The following is an 11752-nucleotide window of genomic DNA, read 5'->3' as shown; positions in this document are numbered from 1 at the left end:
GCTTTTAGGATGTTTAGATCTAGCAGTTTATGTTTCGTTTCTGCATGATTCGTTTACATGATCGTAGCTGAGATCTGAGTAGATTTAATTTTATGAGTTATTATGATATTTCATCTTCCGTAGCTTTTCAGATCTGTTCTTTGTTCTGTTTTCTATGTTTATTTGGTGAAGAAGATGAAGTTGTTAGAAAGTTTTTACTTTACTGTGCTTTTTGCAGGGGACTGACAATCCCCGTTTATTCTGTTTGTCCATTTATGGAAAGTTTAGTTAAGTTGATCAAGTAGTTTTAGCTTTGTCCTGCAAGTTGATCAGTTCCGTTAACTTAGTTTTCTCAAGTCCAGTATTGTTGTGACAGAATAGAGTAATTGTGTAATCGACAAACGAAAGAACGTAAGGAGACACAGAATTTACGTGGTTCGCCAGTTGGCTACATCCACGGGCAAGAACGGAGAACAAATTTTATTCAGATTATGACTACAATTTCAGATTGGATCTAAGATCACAGAATTATGTGCTCTACTCCCATATAAATAGGCACACATGAGATCCTATCCTAATTCGGAAAAATAATCCTATCCCAATTAGGAAACATGATCTGAACAGATTCAAGGCATACTAACAAATCTCCACCTTGACTTGAATTCTCTCTGCAGATGCATCATTACAATGTCAGACGAACAAACTTCTCTATTCTTGCCTCAAATTTGCCCTAGTCCGAAAACCAGACTTCTCATTTCTTGCCTTAGATTTTCCCTAGTCCGAAAACCAGCCACTTCCAGTGAATTTGTCGACCTTCACGTTCAGAGCAGACATCTTGATCGATCAATACAGAAACCCTAACAGATGCAGAATTCAAAACCCTAGTCCGAAAACCAGGCTCTGATACCAGTTTGTTGTGACAGAATAGAGTAATTGTGTAATCGACAAACGAAAAAACGTAAGGAGACACATAATTTACGTGGTTTGCTAGTTGGCTACATCCATGGGCAAGAACAAATTTCAGATTGGACCTAAGATCACAGAATTATGTGTTCTACTCCCATATAAATAGGCACACATGAGATCATATAATCCTATCCCAATTAGGAAACATGATCTTAATAGATTCAAGGCATACTAACAAGTATTTAACTTAACCCACCACCTAGAAAGCGTGGCAGCAGCCATCCTTAAGTCGTGTCTTGCAAACAAATGTCGAACGCCTCATCTCTGTGGGATCGATCCTTACTTCCCTATACTAATTAATAGTATTGTGGGTTAAGGTTTTGAAAACACGCTCCTTTTTAGCAATTTTGTTCATCTCACTCAAGTCGAATCGGTGTCGAGTTGATCAGCCTGAGCTTTTACTGGATCTACTCACCTGCCGTTTGCAGGTAACATGCATATATAGGCTGGCTGGATTAGTTTGACGATCCAACTTGAGTAAGCCACAACGATAACACAAGAACATGAAGAGAGAGAACGAAAGGAGCAACTTTCATTAGGCTGGAAGTTTTACTCATAATTTTCATCCAAGAATCTAGTATTCGTGTAAACAAACACCTATCTTGCCGTGAAGATTATAGAACTTTTACCTTTTCTGTCATTCGGGAAAACCTTAAAACATACCTCAGTACACAACTCCAATTACTTGGATACTTTTTTCAAAACATGTGTTGGAATAACTCCACACCTTGAGATGTGCTGGACTAGACTTGTCTCTAGTTAATAACTCGTGTGTTGTAGAAGGTACTGATATTATGGTAGTTTCTTTAAGGTATAACTTGTTGTTTCCAACGTATATCCCATCAACGATAAGGTGTTATTGAGTACAACTGTTCACTTATTGAACTCGTCTTAGAGGGACTTCGATATCTTCTTATAAGACTATCCCATTCTTTAGAAGCATGCTTGGAGTAGTCAACTAGGATTTCACTCCCACTACTGATCTTAACTCATTGCTCGTCTCCTATGGTGTAGACCATTGAGACTTGCTAGTCTTTATATGTTGCATCCCTATAAGTATTCTGAATCACTTGAACCACCAAAGGATTCTAACTTAAAGTGCATCAACCAGACTTACTTGACTTTCAAGCCATTTAACAAGCAAGTTGTTAAAATCTCGATTGTCAATTGAGTTAGATAAAAATCAGCTTGAACAATAATTAAGTACTTTCTTGGCCTTATGTCTGAGTGCTGTAAATACTTTATCATTCATTGTTTAAGAAGTTGAACTGTTGTTTGAAACTTAATCTTGTTGCATTTATATTGTTTAGATACTATGATGTATAATTTATTTTTCTATGGTACTATGATAGATATTTGAATCACATTTCTTAATAATGCACCCATTATAAAATGACATCGAACATCGCTTAATCGTAAACAAGTTTAGAAACTGAATATAAATTCATTCTAAACAAGACTGTACCAATAAAACAAAATCTCTAACATCAAAACAAAACAATAAAGTGAGCATAAATAAATAGCTCCCACTACAACAACTGCCCAACTAGATTAAGATCTCTCCTTTAAAAGTTGCATTGTTATCTAAGTCATTGTCCTTCTTTAAAAGATGTCAATCCAACTTACAATGTATCTTCTCTTTGCATTTTCACCAAAATATTTCTTGTCTTTCTTGCTTTCAGCAGACATTGATGACAATTCAACTCTTCCCTCTTTCCATTACTAGTCTTTTGTTCGATTGAACTAAGACATAGGAAAGATGCAGCTTTAACGAATTTGCCATCTATCATGTTATCTTCCTCTATTATTAGTAATAAAGTGAATATCATGTAGAAGGTTTCCAACTTTTAAGGAACAACATTCATATAATCACTTCCTATTACATTTGGCGATGAACTGAGTGTAGAAACTATTTGAGTAACTGAATCAGAAGATTCCTTTAAACATTCTATCCCTTGTGGAGATTCCAATAGAATCTGGACATCGTCCTTATTGGATATTCCTCTTTCATCAATATAAACCAAGATGTGTCTTAATATTTAAAAGAAAGTAGTTTGACCTTCTATCTCAAAGAACTTGTCAAGTACATGCATGAAATGCATTCTTGAACTTTCTTTATAGAATTTTGTCAAGGAAATGGAGGACATGAATTGGTGAATAGAAACTTTAAGTTTTCAGCAATGAGAATCTTATCTATTTACATTTCCAGTCTACATAATTTTAGCCTTCGAGTTTGATTTCTTTAAGGTTCGCAGACATTATTAAGAATTTAGCTGAGAAGAATAAAACTATTTATCACATACTATGCTTCATACATAATTGCAAACAACCACAAAACAATTTATGTATCTCGCAACTGCCAAAACCAAAAAAGTACGCCTCTAGGGAGGTCATACAAATTCGGATTCCAACAATTTCCTAGTCACAATAACGACGAATAGTCCAGAGACCACTAACGTGGCATGGCCGCCAAATATTGCCTAAGCTTTTAAGATAAATATTAGCATCTAGAAATTTTGTTTCTATTTTGATACTCCTTCTAGGGAAGGTCGTACGCCACTAACAAAATTCCATAGCCATCTTATAAATACGTTTAAACATATCAACTTGCAATTTCACAGGATTATGGATCCCACTAGGGTGGGTCGCGATAATATTAGAAACACGCTTCAAGTTTAAACAATTTAGTATTAAGAAGTCTAATCTTACGAACTTGCTATTTGTTAGGATTATTGCTCCCACTAAGGTGAGTCACGATAATATTAGAAACTGCTTCATATATAGACTAATATATGGAGACTATATACAACACACTGCTGTAATTATCGCTTAGTCACTTTGAAAATGGTTTTCACATAATTATCACATAAGTAGATAAGACAGATAATCCACTTAAAACAGATTAACACCAAATAAACAGATAAGTCTATACTTCATGGTAATTAATCACACTGAATAATTATTTAAATTATTTAATAAATCTAGGAAGATTTAATTAAATAAGTAATTCTTATCTTATCCAAAATAGGAATTTCGAATTTGATAAGATTATTTCTTGGATAATGATTATCCAAATTAATTTAGGATTTATCTAGATAGAGTTGAATCTATCTAAATCCTCTTAGGTTTATTCTTGATTTTACAAGGATAAAATCAAATCCTAAAACTCAAGATAAGACCGACCTTGGATTATCATTATCTAAATTATACTAGGATATTTCAGGATAAAAACAAATTTCTCCAAATCCATAAGATAGAGATAAAATCCAATTATTCCAAGATTTAAAAAATCTTAGATTATTTAGAATAAGAAACTAGAATATATCATATCTATTAGGATTTATTCTAGATAAAATTAATTTTATCAAAATCCAATAAGATAAGGATTATCTTGTATTATCTTTATGCAAATTTATATAGGATATTTTCTAAATAGAAATTAATCTATTCATATCCATAAACTTACGATAAACTAGAATTAATATTAATTAATTCAACTAGGATTTAACTAGATAGAACTAAATCTATCTTAAATCTAAAAGATAATTACAATACTTGATTAACAATTATCTAAATCTTCTAAGATATATTCTCAATAGATATAAATCTATCAATATCTATAAGATACAGATAAACTTAATTATCTAAATCTTCTAGGATATTTTCTAAATAGAATTAATTCTATAAATATCCAAAAGATAAAGATAAACATGGATTGATTTTAATTATTCAAATCTACTAAGATATATTTTATATAGATATAAATCTATTAATATCTACAAGATATGAATAAACTTAATTATTATTTATTTTATTCTATCTAGGATTCATTAAGATAGAATAAACTCTATCTTAATCCACATGGCATAAATAAATTTAATTACTATCATCCAAATTTATCTAGCATTTCTCTAGATATAATTAAATATATCTAAATCCATAAAATAAGGATAAAATTGTAGCACCCCGGAAAATTTTGACTTTTTTTTAATTATTATTTTTTATTTGATGGCTTATTTTCGTTTTATTAATGTGAATGTTGATTTGGAAATGCATTTTTGGGAATTGATTTCTATGTGGTTGTTTTAACGATGTGAAATTAATGGTTAAGAGTTATGTTGAATAATATGATATGTTTTCCATTTGGGGGGATTTAATTAAGTGGGATCATGCATATATTTCTAGTCATATTATTTGGAATTTTTGGCCCTCCTATCCATTGGAAATAATACTTTCTTTCTTGGATTTAATTAATTGCTTTGGGATATTTATCCAAATTAAATCCAAACCAAATTATCCCTATGCTATTCTACATAATTTTTGCCCATATGCCTTTCAATTACTTGTGGGATTAATTTATTTGTTACCTATTTTGCGGGAGACTTTTCCTACAAGAAATTACCAATTTAAATCCTATTCCTATTTAATTGAGGATTTAAATATTTTTTTAAAATACTCCCCTAGTACACGTCCCTTTTCCCTATTTTTACTCCACAATTTTTTTATTTTTATTTTTGTTTATTTAAGTGGGGAATTAATCCTAGAATATAAAAAGGGAGAAACCCAAACCCTAGCCCCATTATTTCAACGCTTTTTTCTCTCCCTCTTCTCCCTCCCACACGCCTTTTTCCCTCTTCCCCACCAATCCTTCATAAATTCTTCAATCTTGCTTCGTTTTGGAGTTGGAAACTCAATAATCGTTGAAGAATCGAGCCATTCGTTGCCTCTACCGATTGTTTTTCAAGAGAAAGGTATACTTTGATTCATCTTTCTCCTTCTTACCATTGAATCCTTGTTCTTGATTCCCTCATGCATATAGTGAGTGTAGAAGATCTAAGAATTAATCGGGTGGGATTGATGGTTACATGAGAAAATATATGTGTAAGCTTTTATTGATGTGTATGAATGAACTTGTGGATGATCGTTGGTGAATGATATGTGAACATATGAGAACATGGTTGTGAGATCTTTTTGAAGCATGATTATGTGTTGGAAGCATGAAAAAATGGGTTTAGATGAATGATAGATAAACCCTAATTCGAATTTGTGAAGCATGAAAACTGTGGTGTTCAAATAGTAGATTCCGACGTGTGTTTGACCGACCAAACAATCTTATTTTGGCACGAATTTTTAACTGAGTAAAATTTTTGAGATGTCTTCTGTGTTTTTAATAAATATTAGCCTATTTTGACGAAAGATGAATTTTTAATGAATTTTTGAAGTTAACTGTGCAGTTCTGTCAGAATTTGTATTCTCGTCCAGTGAGTTTCGTTTTTTATTTTACCGACCTAAATATGTGATTTTGATGTGAAATTTTAACTGGATGATCTTTGATGTGTCTACCATGTTGTGGTAAAATTTAAGCCCCATCGGAGGTCGGATGGAATTTTAATGATTTTTACAAAACGACTGCGCAGTTCTGCCAGATTTCTGTGATGTTAAAATAATACATGTTGTCAAGTTTGAATGAATTACATGATGCATGTGTGATTAAGGAACGTATCTTATGGAGTGGTTATGTGTTATACGTTGAGGTATACTATGGGGTGTTTCCTTATGTTGGTGAACGTTTGGGATGTGCAATTTAAGAAAACGATGTAAGGAACGATAGGACATGCATGATAAATTGTATTGATGGAAGGCTGATTGTGTTATATTATGTGATTATGATGTTGATAAGGGTTGTTGTGCTTACGTGGGTACGAAGAGCAAGGATTTCAATAAAGTTGTTAACCGTGTTTGTAAGCAATCGAGGTGGGCTCTCTTTAACTAAACTCTTTTATTTTTCCAAAGTATGATTGTGGAGCTATAAGGGTGGTTTAAAGTGTTATGTCATGCCGTGATTGTTTTGATGTTGAGATTGTTGCCTGAAGCCTAGTTCGTTTGAGCTTGCTCCGTTAGGCTATAGGGCTATGTTGAGATTGTGCTTGATGCCTAGTTTGTGAGTTCGCTCCATTAGGCTATAGGGCTATGATAAACGAATTCGGGTCTGAGTAGGGTCGCAAACTCTATCAGGCTGTGTACACAGGTGGGATCGGGAGCCGTCCTTGCAAGTCGGCCGGTCTCGTGGGCGAATAGTGTGGCCACACGTTCGTCGCAATATGGTAAGAGGATATGATTGTTTGATTGATTGATGAGAAAGTGGAGAGATTGTTTTGTCTGGCCAGACTATGAAAATGTTTTTGTGTTCTCGTGATATTTTCTTAACTACATGTAAAACTCGAGTTCACTGGTATGGATGACATAACTGTTATAAAATGTTTTCGGCATGAGCCCATTGAGAACAACAAGTACTCAGCCTTGCATATGTTTTCCCTATGTGCAGGTTGAGCGGGATGTTGCAGCGGATGTTGAGTGAGCTTTAGGAATTCCCGGATGCGTCGTGTCTTCATACATGGGTGTCATCTTATGACTCTCCTTTGATACTTGTTTTTCCGCTGCCTTGTTTCGAACCGTTCTTGATAAAGTCTTTCATTTTTCCCCACACTATGTTATGACATTATTTACCTTGGGATATTAACCCGCTGCTTATTATTATTTCTTTTGGAAGTTTATTTGAGTTTTAATATTAAATGTCGTCATTTATTGTTGTCTTTCATTGCTTTCCCCTTCTTCTTCCCTGCTCCTTAGTCCCTCCCCTCGTCACGTTTTCCCCGTCTTCACTATCCTTAGTAAGGGTGGTCGTGATAAAAATCTAAATATAATTAATTATTTATCTAGTCTATCTAGGATTTATTCAAATAGAATTAAATCTATATAAATCCATAAGACAAAATAAAATTAAATATTATCCTAATTTATCTAGGATTTCTATAGATAGAATTAATCAATCTAAATCCATAAAATAAGGATAAAAATCCCATTAATCCATAATTTAATAAAAATAATAATTTTTTAGATAATCCAATTAAATTGATATATTCAAATCTTATTCTAAATTATATCTTGAAATATATTCAAAACTAATTCAAGGATTATTAAAAACCCTAACTAATTTTGAATATTTCTCCAAAGTTAGTTCCTAGGATTAGGGAAACCGTAACTAATTTTGGAAATCTGCGGCGCCACACAAGCCCGAGAACCTCCACTGACGGGCTACCACTCAGTCTCTGTAGCCACTGCGGCGGCGACGTCTCTGCAGTTGCCGGCGCTGTTTCTGCTCGCTGATCGCCTGCCTAGCAGCATTGATTGCCGGCGTCACAGCTTGCCAGCCCGTCCAACAGCCTTGCTGCTCTTGCCTGAAGCCGCTGCTGTAGCAGCCTGCTGGAATGCCCTCTCCGTCGCTCATCGCGATCCACGACCATGGCGTGAATTTCACGTTGCGAATTCCATTTGAGCATTTCGATTTGAATAATAATAAAATCCAATAGTGCACCTGATCAGGGGCGGACACACGTGAGAAGAGGGTGGGGCTTAAGCCCTTACCCAATAAATTTTTTTTATGTTTTTATTTTGTAATTTTTTTGAAATTTTTGAATATTATCTACTTAGCCCTTACAAAACCAGTACCTATGAAGACTAAATCATTGGAATGAGTGGGGCTGAATCTGAAATTCTGAAAATAGGTGAAGAAAGCAACAATGGTGGTAATGGTCTGAGGAGGAGGAAGAAGAAAAGTAAATAGGTATTAAATAATATAATAATGATTAACAGATACGAACTTAAATGCACCTAAATACCTGATCATCATTACGAGATTGAAATTCAATCAATTAATTTAGTTCAATCGAAACTGTTGAACTTACGATTGATATAAGAGATTGAAACTGTTCGCAATTGAAACATAAAAATGAATATAAGGGAGAGTGTTGACAATTGAAACATAAAAATGAATATAATAATATCTCACATCGGTGTACACAAAGAGCTTAATCCACTATATAAGTCTCATGAGCCTCTCTTCTTATCACCAATTAGTTTTAAGATGGAACCCATGGATTTCTATCATAGTATCAGAGCGGGTCGCCGACTGTGGGTCATATTTAACTGACCCAGCAGTATATCTGGGCTGAAATTGAAAAAATGACTGACCCACCAGTATAACTGGGCTGAAAATTTGGGCCAGTGGTCCAACCGATTGAAAAAAAGATTGGACCGATTTTCCAATCGATCATAAAAAAGTCCAACCCCTCCAAGATTCACCTTGAAGCGTTTGAGAGAGGGTGTTGGCAATTGAAACATAAAAATGAATATAACCTTGAAGGGTTTGAGGCAGGGTGTTGGCAATTGAAACATAAAAATGAAGTCCAACCCCTTCAAGGATTCACCTTGAAGGGTTTAAGGGGGAGTGTTGGCAATTGAAACATAAAAATGAATATAATAATATCCCACATCGGTGTACACAAAGAGCTTAATCCGCTATATAAGTCTCATGGACCTCTCCTCTTATCACCAATTGGTTTTAAGATGGAACCCATGAATTTCTATAAGAAACAAAACATAGCATGACCTCTCCTCTTATCACCAATTGGTTTTAAGATGGAACCCATGAATTTCTATAAGAAACAAAACATAGCATGTAATCATTACTTTAAGGAATGATTATACCATCATGTAATGATTAAACCATCGACAAAAAAAAATTGCAGCGTTTAATTTATTTCTTCTCCGAGGGTTTCATCGCGCAAAAACGAGCATTGTTTACACTCACAATACATATAAACAACAATTATGCATTCAAGCAATTCACATAACATGAAATTAATTCACATAATCAGAGCAAAAAATTGGCTCTGATACCAATTGTTGGGGTTTGGTGTCCCTGGCACAGCGTAAGTCATGCATACACAAATAAATCAGATCTACAGATCTATTTGACCGATTATGGGATTAATTAACTACATATTAAACAATCAATTGCATGGTAGAATGCAAATAATTCATGTAAAAGGAATTTAAACCCTAATCCATGAATTTCTACGGTTTAGAATTACCGATCTGATTCTACAAAGAATCGTCGATTGCTTGCGCCTTCTCCACGTGATGATCTTTGTACTCAATCACAAATCTTCTAATCTGTATCTCGAACTCAAAATCTGACCTTTGGGTGAACAAAGCTTGTCAGAATCAAAAGGACTTAATTAGAGAAGAAGATAACAAGTTCATTTCTGGAGAGAACTGAAAAACGATTTCAATATGGGAGAGAGGAACAGTTAAAATGATTGAATTAAAATTAATTATTTTGTCTTCTCCCTAATCTCCTTTATATAGAGTTATGATGGGCCAGATTAGGGATCCATAGAGGTTGGACTTGGGCCAAACCTGTTGGACTTTTACTAATTAAATTGAGCCCCAATTTAATACAAGTCCGACGGAATATTATTATCAGCTACTACTGTAAAATAATATTGATTGCCCGTCCAATCCCAAATTACGAGTAATACGGGCTTTACCTCTTTAATTTATTATTTCCCGTGTTTAAGATATAAATATCTATTAATTAATTTAAGTCTGCTATTTGACTTTAATTAATTAATATCTTTTTCCAAGAGTTGTCTAGTTCAAATCTTTATTTATTATTTTGGAATAAATTCCAACCGGCCGGGTTTCTGAAAAATAAAACCTTTTTTTAACACATCTTGAGAATATTATCAAACTGGACTCACCCAACTCACGATTCATTGCAATAACAATACTAGCACCTCTAGACATTAATCACCACTACCCAAGATATCAGGATTTTTGGATTGCGAAAAATCCGCACCATTTGATAAATTAAAGTAGTGCATAATCAATATCTTATGCTCAATGTTATGTCAACAATGATTAAGAAATAACAATCACCGAGACCTCGTCTTTTAGTATATAGCAAGAAAGACTTATCTCAACTGTTAGATCCTTTAGTGCTATACCACACCAGTATCGTTTATTTCCTAAGGTAAGGAAACATGCGGAATGACACTGCAACCTTTCACGATAGGTAGCCAAAGTCTATCTAGGTTGTGAAATTCTATTTCTCTACTACAAAGAACCGACTGTGTCACCTTCTGTGAACATCGTTCACGACTAGTTTACTATGTAGAAGAATTAGACTTGTTTGCTTCTTATACATTGAAATGTTTGAAAAACATCTTATAAATGCATAAACAAACACCAATGCGATAAAATTACTTCTTCTCGCCTTGGGTTAAAAGTGGATTGTAGAGTTTATTGTATACAAGCAATTCTATCCGTGCAACTTGCTCGAAACATGCTTTCCAGTATACCAATCCTAACAAACGTGACTTGCGAGGAGGCACGAGTTGTGATTATTGTTGTGACTTGCTTTTTAAGTAAGAAAGGTGGGCTATTCTATCCTACATTCTGTGTGGGCTAAAATCTTCAAAACTCTTATGCTTTGTAATAAATATTATGGTGATATAAGGGTGGTTTCTATATTATGTCATGTCATTGAACTCTTTTGTTTTTGCGATTGTGAGATGATTGTTTGATGCCTAGTTTGGAGTACGCTTCATTGGGCTAAGAGCTATGTGAAATACGAATTTTGGTCTGAGTAGTGGCCGTAAACCCTACCAGGCTAGTGTACACAGGTGTGATCGTGAGCCTTCCTTGCTAGTCAGCCGGTCTCGTGGGTGAATAGTATGGCCACACTATCGTCGCACATTGGTAAGGTATTGTGATTGTTGGATTATTGTGAAAATGGGAGATTATTTGACTTGTCAGTCTACTTTATTGATTTTGTGATCTCATTGATATTTTTCTTAAGGTAAAATATGAGTTTCACTATGGTATGGAGACATAATCGTTAAAACGTTTTTGGCACAATTCACTGAGTATATCAAGTAATTAGCCCTGCATATATTTTCTT

Source organism: Salvia splendens, chromosome 15 (assembly GCF_004379255.2).
Source record: "Salvia splendens isolate huo1 chromosome 15, SspV2, whole genome shotgun sequence".
Taxonomy (NCBI): Eukaryota; Viridiplantae; Streptophyta; class Magnoliopsida; order Lamiales; family Lamiaceae; genus Salvia; species Salvia splendens.
This window is presented reverse-complemented; position numbering follows the sequence as displayed.